The sequence below is a fragment of the Pinus tabuliformis genome, chromosome 3_2, assembly GCF_031772625.1.
Source record: "Pinus tabuliformis cultivar Carrire ecotype Pingquan chromosome 3_2, CPIR1, whole genome shotgun sequence".
Classification (NCBI taxonomy): domain Eukaryota; kingdom Viridiplantae; phylum Streptophyta; class Pinopsida; order Pinales; family Pinaceae; genus Pinus; species Pinus tabuliformis.
Genome location: NC_142302.1, coordinates 350715715 through 350738727, shown reverse-complemented (window position 1 = coordinate 350738727; position 23013 = coordinate 350715715). Strand labels below are relative to the sequence as shown.

The 23013-nt window shown below is 36.1% G+C and overlaps 1 pseudogene; it reads left to right on the top strand.

Moving 5' to 3' along the window:
- Positions 1-16299: 16299 nt before the first annotated feature.
- On the top strand, positions 16300-17782 carry LOC149180911 (bifunctional UDP-glucose 4-epimerase and UDP-xylose 4-epimerase 1 pseudogene; annotated as a pseudogene).
- The last annotated feature ends 5231 nt before the right edge of the window (positions 17783-23013 follow it).

Genomic DNA, 23013 nt, shown 5'->3' with positions numbered 1-23013 from the left:
TATCTTGTTATTTTTAATTTTTTAATAAGCATGATAAGAAAAAAAATGAAGACCATATTGGAGAAATGAGTGGTATAAGCAGGAATCATCTAGTTTTTAGTTGGCAAAACCACCCTAAGCAAGGTGAAGGAAATAGGATGGCAAGGTAAATCCACTCATTGTATTGGTCTCTCTAAGAAGGGTAAAACACCAAATGAAGTAAAATTATGAATCAAATGGTAAGAGGCCAACGTGAATGCAATGGTAATAAGAAAATCAAGGGAAAAAGAAAAACATTTTAGTATGCACAAGACATTAGCAGTAATGAGCGTCACTGGTCACAAAGTACCAAAAATATTTTTGAGATTCTCCATGGGATATGGCTAGAATATATAAGAAGAGAAAGTGATTGGGTTCAATTCATGTAATGGTAGGTCTATAGGAGAGTATTGTGCCTACAAAAAATTGGAGCATGGACACCAAAATGGAAGGTGGGTACTATTCTAGGGTATCCATGAAGAGGTAGGATCTATCACACAAGTTATATAATTGAATTATAGAAAGGGTAATGTCACAAAATGGTGGGTTCTCACCTAAGGTACAATGAACATAGTACAAACAATTAATAATGAAAAGTAAAATGGATGAAAGGATGCACCCATTTATGCCAAGCTCAAGAAAAATGTACCTAAGATCCAATGGTTGTTTCTTTTACACCAAGGGTTTTGTTAAGTACTTTTGTTCCATATATCAACTAGGCTCCACAAGTTTTTTAGTGACCATGGAAACTCATAATAGATAGGGCAGTAAACATCAAAATATTTATAAAATTGAGAATATGCATGTGACCTTATGGTAGAAAGACATAAAATGACTCTTTATCTACGGTAAAAGGAGTTCACCAAAAGAAAAGGACATCATTTTGACATGTAATTTGGGAGCCTTAAGTTAAGTGTGGAGAAAATCCTCCTCTCAACTAACCTTCTGACATATATCTCAAGGGATATATGCCACCATTCAACACACTATTTTCCAGGCTAGCCATCTTTCCCTCTCCTTAATTTTACTCTCTATTTTCAACTTTTTCCATGGGAAATGGGCCCAATATGAATCATTTTTCACCTCAAGTGGCTCATTTCTCCATCTCAAGCCTACTAGAGTGATGCTTAGGCCCCCATCACTCTATTGAAACTTTGAATGAGTGATGGTCGCTCCTGATTTTTAAGACCATATCAATGGGGGATAGTTTTTTCAAATTTACTTCTAGGTTCAACAAAAATTTAGGATTTTTTGTAATGGGATAGTTTTATTGGTGTTTTCCTCTAATACTAATAGGTTTTCATTGACAATTCCTGAGTGTAAATAATGAGGACATTAGAGTGGTATATTGAAGGCTCTCCGCCATCATCTGACCCTACTATCTTTGCATACATGTGGCCTCCTAAAATTCCTCAAGACTCAAGACATGAAGAGGTAGGTGGCTCTCAATTAGAGGCTCATGGGGATCTAGGAACCCATGAACCAATGTTTCATGGCACAATATTGAACGTTGACTCTAGATATCAAGGTTATCTACTTCTTAATAGGACTATCAAGGCGAGGAGCCCTTGTTGTCCTCACATGAGGGAGGGATTATGGGGAAGAGAACATGGATGATAATGTGGCCAGGTATTGTCAAACATGAGCTTACAAAATAAGCAGCAAGCTTCTTATCAAGGAAGTGATATGCATAACCCTACACATTATTCTCTTCACCATCACCCAAATAGCAAGTTTGACAGTGCCCCACTTGGCTTTTAGGGTTCAAGTGGATACCACAATTAGATGCATGGATCCAATTGAATTCAAATTTTATATAGGTTTTTCTATTAACATGAAGGAACAACTAACAAAGTGTGGTATAGGGAAAATAATTTTTTTTGGATATGGTGGCATTATAGTTTCTTGGCCATGAGTTTCTGCACCATTCTAAAATCCATCTAACCCATGTATGACTCAGTGCACTGAGTTGATGACTAAGCTAGGGGGAGGAGGGTTAATACACTAGTTGGGTGAGGGTTTCTTCAGTTGGTTCAAAGAGTAATATGTAGTCATAGATGACTATGCATATGTCGGCACCAAGCTCCATAGGGATGCAAACATGTAATTCCCCCCCATTACATAATGGGGAGACATTGGTAAGTACTTTTTTTTTAATTATTCAATATTTCAATTTTTTGTAATTTTTAACATATATGGTGTTTTTGTGGTAAACGGTCACAAATGTTTTGCAAGTTTTTATAACACAAATGTGGCACCTACCCTAGACCCCTTAGGAAGTCACCATTCCATCATCAAGGGGTCGACGTGAGAGAGGTAGCTGAGGAGGGTATAGAGGAGGGGGAACATCATGAGTTGTGTGAGTTTATGTGAAACCTTGAGGTATTGATGATGGGGGTACCTCTCATAGCTATTAATGAGATTATATTTCACCTACAATAACACATTGTGGGGGTTGCTAGATGTCTAAGAGTGCTCCTACGACATATAGCACATGCCATCATTTTTTACTAATGACACAAAGATAGTTAGACTTAGTCATTTTCCATATGCATAATTTCCCTTTTAGATGTATTAGGTGTCTATGTCATATGTATGGGCTTCGAATACCGAGGGGCCAATTTTAGACATTGTACCTTTCTTAGGTATCGATGTTGTTTTTGTCATCTACTTATAGATTCTTACTGATTTATCCTATTTACCTATGTGATTATATGTATGTGATTATTTATGATTTTGATGATAATTGTTTAATGTGACAAATACCAATATAACACATAGTTGGCCAACAAATTAGCAAACATATTAGAGTCTCATAAAATTTGTTGATATTCATGTAATCAAAATATCATTTATGGAGACGTTCCTTCAAATGGAAAAGTAACACATGATTCCTTATGTAATAAACACAATTCAACTGTAAAAATACAAGTTGGGAGTCCAATTTGAAAACCAAATAGTGGATTCTTAGGGAAATAGTCATAGTCAAGAGCTCAATGATGGCACTATACTATGTAATGTTATTAGTTGTAAGGGCTAAGATAAATTCCCCAAATATCACTGGCTCATAATGGGTGAGGAAAGCACCCAAGCAACGAAATTAATGTTTTGAGTACCACAGTTAGAAAATGTTTGCGAAGTATACTAAAGTATGATATATACAAGAACCATGTTATTATGTGACTCACAAATAGTACCTTTTTAGGTAAAGCCCATTGCAAGGCTCTGACAAGTGATTAGCATTATAATTTACTAGCTTGTAGGCCCCAATTTTTAGTACACACTTAACGTTGTAAGGAACATGCTAGAGAGGTTTGAGTTTTCCTGCACCTAACTTTTCATGATCCTAATCATAAACTAGGAACAAGCCACCCTTTTCATCAACTCGAGGTCAAATTGATTTGTCATATTAGGATTTTACATTCTTCTTATAAGTATCATTCTCCATAAAAATGAAATGATGATGTTCATCAATATGGGCCAAATATAAGAGATATTATTCCTTTGCATAGGATTTTGGAAAGAATTCCAAGCTAGTTTCAATGATGAAATTTCACATTCAACTAGTAAGAGAACCTCTACTCCCTAAACCAATTCGAAAGGAGTGAATCCAATAGCAATTTTTACTAAGGTTAGGTAGGCTCATAACATAGAAAATAGAATTAAACTCTAATTAGTTTTTTGATTACCTGTAATTCCTTGGATCATTATTTTCAAGACGTGATTGATGGCCTCTACTTGACTATTATTTTTGGAATAATAAGGAGTTGAGTGTTCATGATGAAAAACCAACTTGGCTTCCTGTTCTGCCATCATTTTTCTTCGAAAGTGGGATCCATGGTCTATCAGAAGTGCCCTAGATACACAAAATTGTACGATGATATGGTTAAACACGAATATTTATGCAATGATGACATTTTTAGTGAAGGTTTACATGGCCTCATCCCATTTAATGAAGTGGTCCACAAGTATTATGACGTAGCCATGTCCACTTGTTAAGATGGACTTATAATAAATAAAACTAATTCCCCATTTAGAAAAGGGTCTAACATAAACCATAGGATGAAGTGGATAAGAATGAGCACACATATTTTTGGTAAATATTTGACAAATATGGCACTTCTGTAACAATAATACAACCTTTAAAGATTTAGGGCCAAAAGTAGCCAACATGCAATATTTTCTAGGCCTTGGAAAACCCAGATAGATGATCACCACATGCTCAAGTATGAAGATCATCTAATACCCATTTAGCCTCCTCATGAGTAATGACATGATGAAATACCAAATTGAATCCATAATGATAAAGAGTATCATTAATAACAACATATTGTGTGACTTTATGGTGTATATGTTGTTGCTCATCATGAGATGATTGAGGCTAAAAATGTTTCATTTGAATATATAACCATACATCTCCATACCAAGGGTCATATAAGATAATAAGGAATCCACAGTTTCCTCAGACATTGGGGAAGATCACATTTTAATTCTATGAAGGCCAATGACTTCTTGGACTTCGAAGTGGAAAATTCCAAATCAAACTCTTATAGAATCATGATCCATTTCAAGTATTTTCCCCTAATGATCTGAAGAATAAGGATGTGTTTCATGGGGTTAAAATATGCAATGTCATTTGTCTTTTACAAGAGTAGGTAATGCCATAAACATTGGACAACATAGACAATTGTCCATTCCAACTTTTCAAGACGAGGGTATTGAAGCTTTGGTTGAATGATACCTTTTATAAGGTACTAAATTATGTGTTCTTTGTGATCTTGGATGATATCCATTCTAATGGTAAATTTATAGGCTACAAGATAGAGTAGAAAGTCCCAAGTATAACCAAGAGGGGTCAATAGTTAGATAGAAATAAACTCTTCCTTAAATGTGTTGAAATACCTTTATGCTTGGTCATCCCACATGAAAGGTACACCTTTTTTCAATATTCACATAAATCCTTTCATTATATTGTCACACTTGACAATAAATATACACAAAAAAGTTTTCCTTCCCTTGCAAACTTTGGAGTTGGTGAAGAGAACAAGGAGCAAAATTCATGATCACCTCAAACTTGAAGTGATAGACCCTAATCCCCTACTTAGATATGATGAAACTAAGCAACCTCCTAAACACAACACATACGACACACTTATTCAGGTTCAAATGAATGCTATAAAAGTGGAATCAAAGAAAGGTTTCCCATAAATGGGAAAGATGATCCTTGTGTCATTGTGAATAAGTAACAAGGTCATCCATAGATGCATGTTTGAGAGTAATACATAGCCTACTAGATTCTAACCCCAACATTTTTACTACCAAATGGTAATTTCTTATAAGAAAAAGTTTTTCAAGGACAAATGAAATCAACTTATGTTGATCTTTTGATTTGATTTGTATTTGATTATAGTTGGGGAAAATATTCATGAAACATAATATTTCACTATTTGTATATTCACCAATGATCTAATTGATGAATGGGGTTGGATAATTATCCTTAGGACAAGCCTTGTTTAAATCCATATTATAATAATAATAATAATAATAATAATAATAATAATAATAATAATAATAATAATAATAATAATAATAATAGTAATAATAATAATAATAATAAAAAAACATGAATTGTACCATGTTTCTTTGTTACTAGAATGAGTTAGATACCCATTTTGTCAAGGGAATTTGATAAAACCCAACCTTCAAAGTTTCTCAACCTCGACTTTGACACTGAGTGCCTCATGGGAGTTAATTAGCTTGATCATATACTTAACTAGTTTGGCTCCTTCACATGTCTTAATTTCATGCTTGATAATTCATGGGTCAATTCCCATCATTTTTTCATCATACCAAGTGAACACATCATCAAATTCTTTGATTAGGGTAGTGGAGGTTTTAATTAATAGAGGGTTACAATATGCACATATCAGGATGTGTTCCATGACACCTATTCTTTTAGCAATGTATATGGGTACAATTTTCAAAATATTCACCAAATTCCCCTCCAAGAATACATCATGCATCATGATGGGTGGCAAGGATCACTCAATAGTGCTAGAGGAATATAGGATTTTGTTGTGAAAATCAAATTGTTCCATACATGTAAGAAATGATGAGTGTTGATATATTTCCCCCTAGGAACAATCGTGAAATGACGTGACCTCCATAACATCTTAATTAATATGAAATTTTAGATTGAGGAAGTCACAGGAATGTGGAAAATCAATAGTGCATGTGGATCTGGAAAAGCCATCAAACTATGCCAACTAGATAACCTAATAGGTAATCTCCACTAGACTAAGTGCCATTTTCTCTCCATAGAAATCTACTTGTAAAGGAGATGGAACCACCCACGGGTCAATACACTGATGGGATCCACTGGTGATGGAAGAGATCATATGCATGGAGAAATGGGAGAAATAGAAGTATCGATTGAGGGCATTAGGAAAATTCCAATGAGTAATGAGTTTTTGAATATTCCCACTATGACAGTCGAAGGGTATGAAGGCATATCACCAACAAGTGGTATAGTAGTAACATTAGTGGTCATCTTGGTAATTGTGCAGAAAGAAAGTTGATCAATCATAATGATCTTGTCTTCCTGGGGAAGGTAAAGAACATAAATAATTTTAAGATGAAATCCATCATGGCATAAAACCAACTACTTCCAAGGAGAAATTATAGCCAAGCAGGGCATTTTCTTCTTCATCATCAACAATGAAGGTTTTTCCCCCAAGTTGAATGAAAAATGCTTAGAGAAATCCATTCGATTAGATTCATAGGAGATATATTAAGGATGAAAAATTATCTTGAAGTTTAGAAACTTTTTTGAATCTTATTAGTATTTAATATGTAAATTGTAAAATGTTTGGCAATATTTTTAAAAAAATATTCAAATTTAGTCTCGATAAAATTTTGATGACTTTTAAGGTAAAATGGTTTTTTACTATAAAATTTGAGAGAATGATCCTTAAAAAAAATGGAAATTGACAATTTTTTTTTGGAAAAAGGATGGAAAATTAGCCCACTTGTGAATATTAGCATCTAAGACTTTCCTTAGATTAGCTTGGGGAGTAGTGGTTGATTGAATGAGTGTTGGTAATCCTATAGCCTACTAGCATGAAAAATACATGATATAATTGAAGGATCTTGTTGGTCCCTGGATTGACCCTATTAAGGGTTGATTCCAAGGCATCAAATGGAAGTTTACACAAATTCCCCACTTTAGGTCCTAGGTTGGACCCTTAGACTAGGCGTAACCCTCAACATGTCACAAATGATAGTTGCCTTGAATTACTTCAGAACAATCATTTAAAGTGTTATATTTCCAAGTTAATGATGGTGTATAAGACAAAAGGTTAAGATTTAATAATAAAATGGATATGAATAAACTCTTTAATTAAAACATATTGATTGAAGAATCTCCGATATGCGTCATCATTCCCATAACAAACATTCTTCAAAGTAAATAAGCAATAGGTTAAGAAAAAGGATATTCCCAAGTGAATAATGTTGATATTCACCGACATTGAAGAAGACAAAGATATTAAATATAAATGGTCATAACATTAGCATTCCCACATACATTTAATAATAAAAATCATACTAAATTTATATCAATCAATTCATTATATTATTGAAAACAATGAATCCACAATGTAAATTTAATAACCCACAAAACAATTATAAACTATGGAGGATCAAATCTTTGACATATATATTGACCATGATAGATTAGTGATAATGTATATTCAACTAATAGAAGTTATACGAAGATACAGAAATAAAATCCTAATTCAAACATTAAAAATTAACCAGGAAATATTGAATATTTATTTGTAATAAATTAATCATTGGTTAAAACTATCAAGGAAAAATTAATACACGATCATGGTCTACGAATAATTATTTCATTGACTAAATTGTGATATTTTACAAAGTTGTACAATTTTATGGAAAGAAAGAAAATATTTTGAATTAACATAAGGAAATTTTTTACATTTACAATAGGAAAAGTTGGACTACATTTGCACTAGGTGACAAATGTACTAACTTATCTTCTATTTACTGTGTAAAAATTTGGCCCTAAGCATGGCCTCACTTCCCTACGTAAAAGTATCTTTTTTTATGACTTCAAACCCTTTTTATTTTATTGCAAATTGGTTTATCATTTCTGTTTTTATAACTTCTCCTTTAATAACAACCTTAGGGTCAATGCTAATTTAAATTAATTGACCTCCCTTTGAATCCATGGTAATTTAGTAAAATAAATTATTGTTTCTATTGAAAATATCATTTGATGAGATAGGAGGAATGCCACATATGATATTTTCATGTGAAGAAAATTTTCTTGAGAAACAAATCAATCTTTCTATTCAACCATTTCCTAGATAAATATTGTTTGTATTAATTGGAAGGTTTCCTTCATGAACTCATTATGAGTGATGTCAGACCTCTTCCCACAACCCGAGGGGTATTAAATAATATTGATATTTAAGTTGCATGCATGTTGTTTAACTTTACCATGAACATCCAATGAATTAGAGGGTCTGAGTTCATTGCATTTGATGGCTATTATTTTTTTAACCACATGGTGAATCGGTCACTGCCAGGCCTAATCTATGGGAGACCCAGGATCAAACCTCATAGCTGCCACTATAATACCGAGAGCATAACCAACCACCTGCAAGTTGGGTATACTAAGTTCCTATGATTTTAGCAAGAGTAGACTCACGGGAAAGGGGAATCCGCCCCTCTAGCCGCCACCACAGAAGGTCATTGTACTCAATGAGATTTTAACTTCAGTCTCCCCAGGCTTCGCCCATGTGACTTACCGTCAAACCACACATCACCGAGTTACAAAATTATAAAAAGGATAAAATAAATTGTGCTTCCAATGGAATTTTCCATGTACATGGGTCTTAAATTGGGGGAATAGATTAGCATAATATTCACGTGACTAAAAACCATGTGAGTGGATAAGGTAAATCTTTATGATAACATGAATGTATGGAAATTAATATAATATACCAAGCACAACACTTGGTACTACCAATTATGTTTTATGTTTAAAGTGAGTCCATTAATTTAGGTCGATCTCATAAACAAGTTATTATATTGTTTATTAAATATCTATCACATTATCATGTGTTGCTTTATTTTTTTATTCTTCTTTTGTTTTAATTTATTTCAACTGAGTTAAATTGTTCCTCCCATAAAATTAAAGCCATGTCTAATTACTGTTCCTGCATCACATAAAAATGAGAATTAGTTCCTTAGAAATATTTAATGATTTAGACATGAAATGAAGTAAAATTATTTTCTTACTTCATTATATTACTATTGGTCTAAAATAACTTGAATTAAAATTATTTTTAGTAAAAATATGTTTTATGTGCATCTCATTATATGTATGATAATTGAGTTGTTTTTTTGTTTTTATAATTATCAGTAAATGTTTGTTAAAATTGTCTCCCTAATCAACCCATATATGAAAAAGACCCCAAAAACTAGAACATGTCTCATTTTGGTAAATATTATTTTTCAAATTTTAATGAAAACAAATAATGAAAAGAGCCAACAACCTAAACTTTCAACACTACGACATCCCAATGATCTTATTTCATTAGCTAGTTCTTAATCTTCTCATACACTAGTACCAAAATACTAAGATACAAAAAAATTATCTTCTTCCAATGTGTAACCTTTTTGGCTTCAAAATAAATATTTACTTGCACATATATCTTTAATTGAATAAGTCAAATCATAGGTTGATATTTGAAAATGGTGAGGTATATTCTCAAGTTAATCATACCATCATTTTCTCGAATGGATATCAAATTGGGAGATGATACAATGTAATTTGATATGCAAGTCTACTACATTGGAGGGTTTACACTTCTTTTGATAAACAAATATCATGCATATAAAATGTGGGGAGCGAGGGATTTAATTTGAAAGATACCATTTGATGGGATCCATGGGTGAAGGATCAATGAGATTAATGGTGGTAAATCATATCGGGTTCAAAACAATGAGAACATATTGGATTCAAAAAAAATGAGAAATTTAACCTTGATGTACAAGTCGGATATCTCAAATGGTACATATTACTCTAGATGGACAACGTTTATTAATGTTGGGTAAAAACTTGTTACTGTATTAACCCTTTGTTGTGAACCCGATAAGATTTTACACGTGCATGTACAATAGGTTTTATTTTGAAATAAACATTCTACTTTTATTATTATTTATTATTATTTATTGTGATATTTTGGTATGTATTATTTTTATATGATTATTAATGATAGTTGAATAACTGTAATCATTTGGAATAATACAATTAGTTCTTGAAATTAATGTAAATGTATATTTATATATTTTTTTTAAGGAAATAAATCAACCTTTCTCTCTACTCAAGGGCTAGAATGAGTTTGTTGGTACCAGGCCAATTCACAAGTATACTTGCTTAAGACTTTACATGGCTCATAGCCAATACAACAATATTCATATGCATGTAGCTATTACAACAATAATTGTCAAGGCATCATAACTCATCATGTCACTTGTAGGGATTTGAATTTGGGTGGGGAAATAACAACAATTCTACCCAAACACCCAAGATAACCCCAACTGACAAATGTTTATATGTATATATTAATACTTGATTGACAATATTTCCATATAATGAAACAATTACGTAATAATATTGTATAAAGAATTTTGCATTTTAATTAATATACATATATAATAATGTTTAACATTAATTACAATATTCTTTACTTATATTTATAAGGTCTTTTATAACATTAATACTGCCCATTATTGTTGTCATTTTTAAATGTATCCTATGGTTAACCTTTAAATTAGATCATGTGATTTGAATGTGGTTAATATTTACATTATTGTTATATTCAATGTTTTCGAAGGGGGTGTAATTCTCATTAATCGCTTTAAATAATTGAGGTAAAGGTTAATTGTAAGGGGTAGATTGCCATTAGGAAGATAAGTCTTAAGAGTTATAATAAGGCTAGTGATCTCAGGGTGAGGGTCTAGGTGGTATAGAACTTGTATAGATAGCCCAATTTAAGAGGTTAAAATCTAGAAACAACAGACCCCTCATCCACAAGTGTACACAAATATCCTTTCCAAGTATATGGACTTGGATTTGGAATTCTATTTGATATGATAATTGATACTAACTTGCATCAACATCAAACTTAATGAGGTTGGACTTTGAAGGATCAACCCCTTCAATCATGGTTGATGAGGCTCTATTTTATGTTGGGTAGCTTTGCAAAACCTCCAAAGAAAACGTGGCACATGGTGCTTGGGATAAATCCTCAAACAATACTATATTTTTGGGAAGCCCATGCATTAGGATCATGTGTCAACCAATGTAAACTCCCTTAGGTGGGCGTATCATGGTATCCAAGTGCTTATCTATCAAGAGAGTTGCATTGGAGGGAGTGGGGGATCATTGGTTCCTTAGAGGAAGAACCAATTTTAGGAGTCTCATAACTTTTCACTCTCATAGTCAAATTGACAACCTCATTGCACATAAGAACATGAAATGGGAATCATTGTTGAGTTTTCTTGATCATGCCCCCAAACAAAGGAGCAGGGTAATTTTTTATTGTTGTTGGTTGGGGAATGGATTGGTCAATACATTAGGTTGCTAACTAGCCTTTGTTGTTGCGCAAAAAAGTGATGAATCTCATTCATACGTGGGTACTCATGGGTAAAATGGTCTCCTTGACAAATCTAGTAGGGAAACTTGACCTTCCATTTATTTTTAGTTATGCCCCCACCCGTAGTTGTTTGAGTTTGTGTATTCCCTTGAGCATATTTTGAAGTATTATTCTATTTATTTTTATTCTTTTTTCCACCAATTTGTCGAGGATTATTTGGTTATATGAAATTCACCAAATGCACCTCAGTAGTGTGCTCAAAGCCAAAGCTTATTGAGAGCTAGGCATAGTAACTAGGGATTACAATGAAATAATCATTTGACCCAATTGATAAACTAAATGGTTTACAATGTCTATGGATACGAAACTAACCATGTCATTAGTGTGTGGTCTTGATTTAGGATGAGATGGATCAGTTGATGGACAAGAACTATTAGGAATGATATCATAGCCTTGCCCAATTATGAATGGATCAAGTTGAGATGTTGGGCACATAGAATTGCCTACTTCTTGGTAGAAGCCTCAACCACTACAACATCATGGGAAATTTGGGGTAGCAAGGATCATGGGAACAATATTTCCTAACATGATTAGGAATATTGATCCTAATAAATTTCTTATGTCTCCACTAATGAATATGATTAAAAATGAGGGTGGAAGGTATCCTACCTATATTTAGACAAGAGATAAATTTTGATATCTTCTTATGAAGGTAGTAGGAAATAGTTCAAGAACATTTAGACAATGGTGGAATATCCATGACCATATGCCCAATTGAGTTCAATGTACCATTTTGCAACATCACCAGTTAGGGTGTGCTAGAAGAGATGCAATCAAATGTTATCATCCACCAAAGAGTTTGATGAACACCATAGGTGATAAGTGGTTATGTTTTTTGTTAGTTTCTCTCCAAGCTTTCTATTGAACTTAAGAATGTTTGAAGGTAAATTAATAGGCATAGGTGCCCATTGAAGGTTGTGACATATGGGTTCACTTGTATTGTTGTCCAAGTCTATCAAGTCAGACAATGCTAGAAATGGAAGTTGGTTCTGATCAAATAGATCTAGAAGAAAAGATGACACTCTAGACAACCCTTATGGTCCTTCCATGATGTAGTTTTCACAGGTAGATGGGTTTTCAAAGGGAATAGTACTCCCAAGGCATTGAGGACCTAGAGGAAACAAAGTGGTAAATGGATTATCTCCCCGAAGGGGATTTCCCTTAGGGGCAAATGAAATACCAAAAGCATTACACCAATCAAACCATATCCAACTCTTGAAGGATAACCTCCTATAGTGAAAGCACCTCCATATGTAGGAACATTCATGGGAAAGATGGTACTAGTAGGGACATTTTCCCTGAATGAGTTGGTCCCCACAAAGGAACTTGGGCCTTTGCGGAATGACATTCCTCCTAATAAAAAAATACCCTAAGGATTATGTGATCTTCCAAAAACATTACTACCCTTAGAATGACTAGGAACAACCACAAACCACCGTAAAAGGCTACCAATAAATGATTTTCCTAAGATCAAGAAAGATAGATTTATTGTAGGGATAATGGAGGTAGGCGAAAACCGCCCAACTCCAAGCTATAAACTTTGACTTTCCCCTATACCAAATAAAAATCCAATAAGAGGTATGGACATAAAAAGGATAGAAAGACTAACCTAGATCACAGGCATGACCAATGGTATGCCTCAAAGAGAGAACGCTGGAGTTAACATTGATGGAGTGGGACCTATTGCATTGATTGAGGGTAATAAGTAAATCATAGTGTAAATATACAAGAAAATACGCGAAGATGATCCCATCTCCCCCATTCTTGAAGCTCCACTTTCACCAACTATATAATGAGAAAAGAGTGAAAAAGGATATCGAAAGTTTTCACTCGCCTAAATAAGTATAGGGTCAAGAGGATTAGTCAAAGGATGGTTTATTTTGACCAATGAAATTTTATCTACCACTACAAGGATAACCTTTTCTTCCCCCTCTGAACTAAAAATAATCCTCATGGGCTCTACTATATCTAAGTTATGTTATGTCAGAGTTATCATATATCTTTGTAATGGTGGGCCCTCCTCTTCTAGAGGAAGGTTTTGAAGTCTTCAAGATCGAGGTAAAATTTGGTTAGCCATGGTGAATATATATGTTTAATTATTAACACAAAACACATTTATATGCGAAATAGGTTTGTGAGCTAGTTCTATTGAGGTTTGCATGCCTATGTGTGTATAAATATGTTAGGTTGATGGGCTTGACTATTGATGTGCTTTAAGGTCAGGGTGTCTATGTGCTTAGGCCAAAGGGCTTGTGCATTAAAAGGTCAACGAGCCTACCAAATGTAAAGTGTAAAGTGCACATAATAATAAATGATACCATAGATATAGAACAAAGGACAAAAAGAGTCTAGGGCCTAGGACCCCTCAACAACAAGGGTGAAGGAGCTAGGGAGCTTAGCGAGGGGGCTAAGCTAGGAAAAGATTATGTCATCCCTAGCCAATCTTGTAGAGGTAAAGTGACATGGTATGAAAATATATTATAACATTATAATATGTTATTGAAATATAAATTAAGGGGAACCTTATCTATAAAAAAGGTGGTGATTCCACCATTCAGGGATCTATTTATTAATAGGGACAACTATTTCTATGTGAGGGTCTAGAGGGTACCTAGAAACTCCTAATGGGAAGCAAGAACTTGTAGAAACCACAGGGATCTAAAACATCCTTGGCCGGCCTAAGCTAGAAACATTACATGGTAGTGGTACAACCTGATGGACTATTGGTGCAAAGAAGGGGCCACACTATGTTGGGTTGTGTGGGCTAATGGGGGATGTGAGCTTGTTGGTTGGATATTGCTAAGGTTTGGTACCTCAACCATATTCATATTTAGTATTGGATATGTACATTGCTTGGGTTGTCATTGCCATTGTGGAGTCATGGTTCGATATAAGGGGTGACTGATTACTTAGAGAGTTATATCAATGATGTATATGGTCGGGTCGTGCATCTGAGGCCTACAACAATTTGGTGGTTTATATTTTATGAATTTTTTTGGTCATGTTATAGATATGTATTTGGTTATGTTATGATGATATAAGTATCAGTGAGAATGGCATCACCCGAGTGAGATTCCTGGAGGTGTTACAAATGATATCAAACCCTAGGTTATAACACTAGGCATGCAAAAACCAAGACAACACTTAGAAACAATTTTTTTTTTCATAGAATAACTATAAATTGTTTGATAGAATTCCTCAATATACTCTCTTGTACCTATTGAAAAGGTGCTCAAAATGGCCATGCTACACATTCCGTAAATTTTTTTGATGAAATACATGTTGATGGAGTCATTGCAAATGATTTCAAGTTGGATAATGTGATGAATTTTTGTGCAACTCTTTCAAATATGGAAAAGGGGAAGTCTATTCATGATGAATTAAGAAAGAGGGGTTGCAGTCTAATGCCACGATTAATAGTGCACTCATGTATATGTATGCCAAATGTAAGAGTTTAGAGGATGAACGTAAAGTGTTTAATGGAATCTCTAAAAAAAACATATTTGGTGTCATGGACTTGGCTAATTGTAAGGTAAACCAAACATGGGTATGCTAGAGTTGTTTTCTCATAAATGCCATGAGGGATTGAAACTAGACCATTTCATAATCAGTGGGATTCTCAACACATGTCCATGCATATGTGATCCAAATGGGATTTTATTCCAATGGTATAATCACCGGTGTGCTAGTTGATATGTATAGAGGATGCACACAATGTGTTTGAAAAAATCCCCAAGTGGAACGTGGTCTCTTAGAGTTCAATGATAGGAGGAATTTAATATAGCAAAAAGGTTTGAGAAAGGATGTAACAAGTGATTTTTGTAGGAAACAGAGGACATCCTCAAAAGGAAGTGATCTATGCAATGTTGTAGAAATGGCTGGGATAGATGAAGGAGGCAAGGCATGTATTGAATACAAATTTGGTGCCTCACGATGTGGAGAAGGCATAGATAGAGATGCTTGTGGTTCATCACAGTGAGAAGTTGACAATTTTTTTGTGCTAATTAGCACAACCTCAGGCACATCAATTCGAGTCTTGAAGAATCTTAGAGCGTGTGCTAACTATCATGATGCTATCAAACCCTTCTCTAGGATTATTGGGAGAGTGATTGATTCCATCACTTTAGAGATGGAAACTTCTCTTACAAGTATTTCTGGTGAGACCGACTCCCAAATGATAAATTGCTACACATCAGTCAGTTGCAATTTGACATGCTTTTTGAACATGGAATTTGCTAGAAAATTATGAAGATTTGTATCGTTTGAATTTGTGGTCAATTTCCTAAGAATGCATGGATATTATCAACTACACCAGCTTGATGAACATGAGACTGAGAATGGACTGGTGGATGTTTCAATGTCCTTATTTCAAAAATTCTACACATGCACCCAAGTTTACCAGTTGGAGGATTGGGTAAATGCTTCAATTTGAAGTCTGGCTTTTCTAAGGCTTGGGAGAAGTGGCGAGGCCAAGTAGAAAAACTGTATATACTGTAGTGCATTTTGGAGTGAATGTAATCATCATAAAACTATGCATGGGATGAAGAAGTTAATACAGATAATGCTAGCAGATATTGATGCTCTTAGTTCTGTTACATGCCATTGGGTGGAACTATCAATATCTCATTTTCTGTACATCAAACCATTTGGAATGGCGTTGGAAGGAATGCTTAGCTTAGCAAAAAAGTGCATTCAATTGAAATCTCTTTTTGGTGATAAATGTATCATGGAGCTCATGCTTGGAATAATTGGGGATGACATAGAGGTGATTATAGCAATTTTCTCCTAGATTTTTGATCCTTGGATACTGGCACACATGATAGAATTGCTTATGGCCAAAAGACCCCAAGTAGAGGTCCTTCTGCATAATGAGAAATATAATTTGGGAGGAATAAGCTTGAAGGAGCTTTATCAACTTGTTTATGCTCAAGTTTTGTCATCTCATTCCTTTACTTGGTAGATAACACCTATTTATCTGGCATCTTTCCCAAAAGCTACTCTAGTCAGTGACTGGAAAGAGTCTAGTGGGTTGGGAAATTGTCATGAGAGAATGGTTTCATGTTTGAAGTTGTGTATTGGGATTGAATGGAGTTTGAGTAAAGTTGAAATGAAAAGCATATGAGAAAATTTTGTTGGGAGCATCTCAGCGAGCGAGAAATCAAATGAAGTTAATCGCCTTCCTTTTGGTTTCATCAAAATTGATATTTTGTGTGAAGTGAAGGAAAAATGGGAAGAGTAATATGGAGGGAAAAAAGCGGGAGTGATTACGAAAATATCATTGGTATGACTCTTTCCTAGGGTTGGAAATCGCCATTTGAATATTTTGATAAAGCCCAAGGCTTCATAACCATTACACCACAATACTAACACTAGCTATAGTTTGAACCTAAGGTGATTTGTTGTGTGGAACACTTCCAAATTTTTGCAATGAATCCCTATGGATGAACTAAGTCTTACTTGAAGAGATAGCCCATGATATTATAAGGAAGATCCAAAGTGGAGAATAATTTTGTTGAGGCATTTCAACTCAGATGGAGCTCACCCAAGTGGCGAGATTGGTGAAGATCTAAAGGGAATTCCAAATAACCTCATGCCTTTCATCCAACAAGTGGTTGTGGGTAGGCAACGTGAGCTGAATGTATATGCCATAGGGTAATGATTACCCATCAAAGGATGGCATAGCAGTTTGAGACTACATTCATGTGGTAGACTTGGCCTATGTTCATATTTATAAACTTTAGAAGTTATTTAAAGTAGGTGACATAGGTTGTACAACTTATAATTTAGGCATTGACATAGGTTGTACAACTTATAATTTAGGCTCTAGATGTGTTATCCCTATTTTTTAAATGGTAGCTGCATTTTAGAAGGTGCGAGGAAAGAACATTCCTGTCAAATTTTGTATGAGGTGGTCAGGAGATGCTACATTTGTTTATGCCTCTATAGAAAAGGTTGAACATGAATTGGGTTGGAAGGCTAAATATGGGATAGAAGAAATGTGTAGAGATAAGTGAAATTGGGAAAGATAAAACCCTTAGGGTTACAATTTTCTCTGAGAGTACATATTGATATCTACATGGTTTCTTCTAAATCAAAGTAAAATTTGTTATATTTGCATATTATGCCTTTACTTATCTCTTTATGCTAGATTAAAGATAAAGGAAATGCATTTGGAGTAAAAATAACTACTCCTTGGTGGTTATTGCCAATGTTAGATCCAATGTGTAAATGGAATGCATTTATAATCCAATTATTATAGCCAATGGAAATTACTCTGTCTCAATTGGTGATGATCCTTTTAAAATGTCTATGTTTGGATTGGATCTAGAAGAGTCTTGGAAGTAGTGACTATTATCTCAATTATATAAATTTTGGTCAACTGTCTCTTTGTATTTATAAATAGAGGACTACATTCAATGCATCCCAAACAAATGGGGATTTGATTTGGAATGAATTGAATAAAGGAACAACACAACCCAATAAACATTTTGTTTTCATATAGTATATGGGACATCATACATCCATAAGGAGATCAATGGAATTCATTCATTCAACTTAAACATTTGGAATATGGTAGCAGGGGAGTGCCCCCCTCCTCTCAATCCTGCTCCCAATTCGTGCTCCGGTCAGGAGCGACTACAGAGCGCACTCCTGACCAAAAAAATTTGATTCCTGGTTTCTTTGGGAGCATCGCTCCCGTCGCTCTCGGAACAAATTTTCCAACCGGGGAGTGGTTGCTCCCGACTGGTGAAAAGCGACGATTGCGCGGCCAAGAGGGAGGCAATGACAACTTAGGATAGGGGGGAAGGGATAGAAAAATGGAGAGATGGAAGGGGAGGGGGGGAAATAAATAGACCTTCTCCCCTCCCATTATTCACTTCAACCCATTGAGAGAGCAAGAGAATTTGGAGAGAGAGCAAGAGAGTTTGGAGAGAGTTGAAGCAAGGATAGGATCTTGGAGGAGTTTGAAGAGCTTGCAAGGGGAGATTGGAGCTTGGGGTTGGAGGCCAAAGAGGTAGTATCTACATTCTAATGTAGCAATTTTTTTTATTTTTTTATTTTTTTATGTTCATTGTTAAATAAATAAGTAGATAAATTCTCTATTTCCCATTCCCATTCCCATTCCATTTTTTTGCAGATTCAAAACTTCAAATTTCAAATATCATGGTTATATTCTTGGCATTTCCTTCTTCTTGGTTCCTATTTTGGTTATTATGGTGTTGGAGAGTATAAAATGAGGGTTGAACATGCAAAAGGGGATGAAGAAGTGGGTTATAGTGGATTTGATAAAAACGTCAGATGTAGAAAATCCTGTAGATTCCCAAGCTAATGAAATTTGCTAAATCAAGAGACAAGAATCTACTTCTACCCTTTATGTTATGCTCTTATCCTGCAAAAAGATACCCAAATACAGAATATGCGAAGAAAGATACCCAGAACATAGAATAGTGAGAGACAATAGCAAATATTTTATTATTCAGAAAGCAATGTTCACTGGCCTCTTCGAGGGGGCAACCTCTAATAGAGCAGAGCTCGATACAAAAATAAGACATGATGCTCCTCGCAGGAAGTCTCTATCATTTATATATGACTTATACATGCAATACCATGGATCAATACCATGGGTTTTATTAATACCATCTATCTAATACCATGGCCCATTTGCATCTAACTGTGGTCCCATCATTAAATGCGGGTTAACCACTTACAATTATTAATATGGGCTTTATTGACTCTTTACTATGACTCAATCCCACTACATAAATAAGGGGGTTAGGGTGGGACCCTAACATGCCCTCCCCCTTAAGAATAGCCTTGTCTTCAAGGCTGAAGCTACGGAAACTGCTGAAGAATAGTGGCTGGTTCCCAAGTTGCATCTTCCGGAGAGGTGTCTTTCCACTTGACGAGAACTTCCCTAATCATGCGGCCATGCAGGTGCCTTTCTCGTGTGTCTAGGACCTATTCAGGTTGGAGCTAGATTGACCCTTCCTCGTCCAATTCAGGTAGACTGGTTTGAATTCTACAATTGTTCCCAATCACTTTCTTGAGGCATGAGACATGGAAAACTGGATGGATTTTTGCAGTAGGCGGTAAAGCCAGCTTGTAGGCTACTTCTCCAATGCGTTGAAGTACTTGATATGGTTCGTAGAATTTTGGAGATAGTTTCTGACAACCCTTGTCTTTGAGTGATGTTTTCTTATAAGGTTGCAACCTCAAAAAGACCTGATCCCCTTCTTGAAATTGGCGCTCTGAGTGATGCTGGTCTACCTGTTTCTTCATGCGGTTTTGAGCTTTATGAAGATTCTCTCTAAGATGGGCAAGCATGGTTGCGCGATTTTGTAGGAGTTGATCCACTACTTGTACCTTTTAGCACCCCTTGATATAAGAAGTAGGAGAAGGAGGGAGTTGACCATATACTACTTCATAGGGAGTCATTTTGGTGGTGACATGATAGTTGGTGTTATACCACCATTCAGCCAGAGGTAACCACTGTACCCAAAGATGTTGCTTTTCTGAAGTGAAACACCTAAGGTATGTTTCCAGACATTTGTTGACGGCTTCAGTTTGACCATCTGTTTGTGGATGATAAGAAGTACTGATTTTTAATTGGGTGCCTTGTATCCTGAAGAGTTCCTACCAAAAATTACTGGTGAAGATCGGGTCGCGATCAGACACAATAGAAGTGGGCATGCCATGCAATTTGAAGATCTGATCCATGAAAGATTGAGCGACCAAAGTTAGTGTAAACGGGTGGGGTAGGGTGCAGAAATGAGCATACTTCGAAAGTCTGTCCACAACCACCATGATGACTGACTTGTTTCCTGACTTTGGAAGACCTGTAATGAAATCCATAGAAACCTCCGTCCATATTGCTGTCGGGATAGGCAACAGTTGTAATGTGCCTAGTGCTTTGACGGTCTCCCCTTTGTGGCGTTGACAGACATCGCATTCTGATACAAAATTAAGGATGTCCTTTTTCATGCCTGTCCAAAAAACTGATCTTCTGGTGCGAGCATACGTCTTCTGAAAGCCTGAATGTCCTGCAATGGGGGATGAGTGCAATTCTTCCAAAATGTGACTTTTGAGGGTGGATGTTGGTGATATTACGACTCTGTCCCTATAGCGAAGAATCTCATCCTGCCACAAGTAGCCCTTGGTGGAATTTGGATCTGCCTGCAATTGAGAAATGATTTGGGAGAGCCCAAGATGTGAAAACCATTCCCTGCAAGCCTCTTCAATCCATTCTGGAATGGGAAGGGAAATTGCTAACAGGGTACTTCCTTCCTCAAATTGGCGAGATAATGCATCTGCTACACTATTTTCTTGTCCTTTCTTGTAAATGATCTCATATTCATATCCCAGCATTTTGCCGAGCCATTTATTTTGTTGTGGGGAGGATAGGCATTGCTCCAAAAATGTTTAAGACTTTCATGGTCTGTGCGGATTTGGAAACGTCGCCCCAATAAGTAAGGTCGCCAGGTCTCTACTGCATGTAAAATGGCCATCATTTCCTTTTCATAGGTAGATTGGCCCAGATTCTTCCCACTTAGTTGTTGGCTTGTGAAGGCCAAAGGTCGCCCTTCCTGCATTAATACCACCCCAATACCCATACCCGAAGCATCACATTCAATGACAAAAGATTTGGTGAAGTCAGGGAGTGCTAAGACTGGAGTGGAACACATGGCATTTTTGAGAGCTGTAAATGCCTGTTGTGCGTCCTCATTCCAAAAGAATGAATTTTTCTTCAAGAGTTGAGTGAGGGGCTTCGCTATGCGACCATAATTGCGGACAAATTTGCGATAATATCCTGTGAGACCCAAAAATCCTCTCAGGCTCTTCAAGGTCTTAGGTTGAGGCCAATCCTGCATTGCCTGGATCTTTTTGGGGTCCACCTTGACACCTTCACGTCCCACAATGTGGCCCAAATACTCAACTTCTTCCATGCCAAACGAACACCTGGACATCTTAACAAATAATTTATGCTTGCAGAGCAGTTGCAAGAGTAGATCTACATGCCGAAGATGTGAGGCCCAAGTGCAACTATAGATGAGGATGTCATCGAAGAAGACAAGGACAAATTTCCTGAGATATGGTTTGAGAAGGTGGTTCATAAGGCTCTAAAAGGTATATGGGGCATTACAAAGACTGAATGGCATGACCAATAACTCATAATGGCCTTCATGAGTTTGGAAAGTAGTCGTTGGAATGTCGACTTCCTTCATGCGAATTTGGTGGTAGCTTGAGCGAAGATCTAGCTTAGTGAAGAATTGAGCCCCATTGAGTTCATCCAACAAATCATCAACCACCGGGATGGGAAATTTATCTTTGACTGTCAACTTATTGAGGGCCCTGAAGTCTGGACACATCCGCCACTTCCCATCTTTCTTGAGCACCATGACCACCAGTGATGAATAAGGACTTTTGCTGGTACGAATGACACCTGCTTCCAAAAGTTCCTTGATTATTTTTTCTATTTCATTCTTTTGGGTGAACGGATATCTGTATGGGCACACATTTGGGGGTTGGGCCCCTGGAACCAAGGTGATGCTATGATCATGTTCCCCTCTCGAGGGTGGAAGCTCATGAGGCTTGTCAAAGACCGGCAGATAGTTATTTAAAATCTATTGCATCTTAGGATGAATCGGCAGAGACTTGGTTTCGACTGCCTGGATGGCATTAAATTGAGCTATAACTCCATGATGGCCCTTTTTTAGCAATTTTTCCATCCTATGCGAGCTGATGATAGAGGGAGCTCTCGCCTGGAGTCCAACTATCCACCGAATCCTCAAAAATCAATGCTGCCAAAAGTCCTGCGAAAATCATGCCCCGGTATAGGAACCCCACACAACTACTCAGATTCGGTGGATCTGAGAGATCTGAATGGCAAATTGGATGGCTCTGAATGGTAGAACAGATTGCTACTGTGGATCTGATGTATCTAATATATCAGAATGGCTGGTCGAAACTGCGGGACTGATGTCTGCTACTGCTGCACCCCTTTGTGTGAGCAGATCTGGCAGAGATGATGCGTGATCCCAAGATAGAAAAGGGAACTATGGTCTCGAGGAGTGTCAGGTGCTACAGATCGCAATATACATAAGGGTCTGACAGTAGTACTCGGCCCAATGTTTCAGGGCTCTAACTAAGGAGGATCAACCATACCCTTAGCCGTACAACTTGACTACCTTATCGTACGGGTGAGTAATCTCTCCAAGTGTTGTTCTTAGTGCACTGTAGCAGCAAG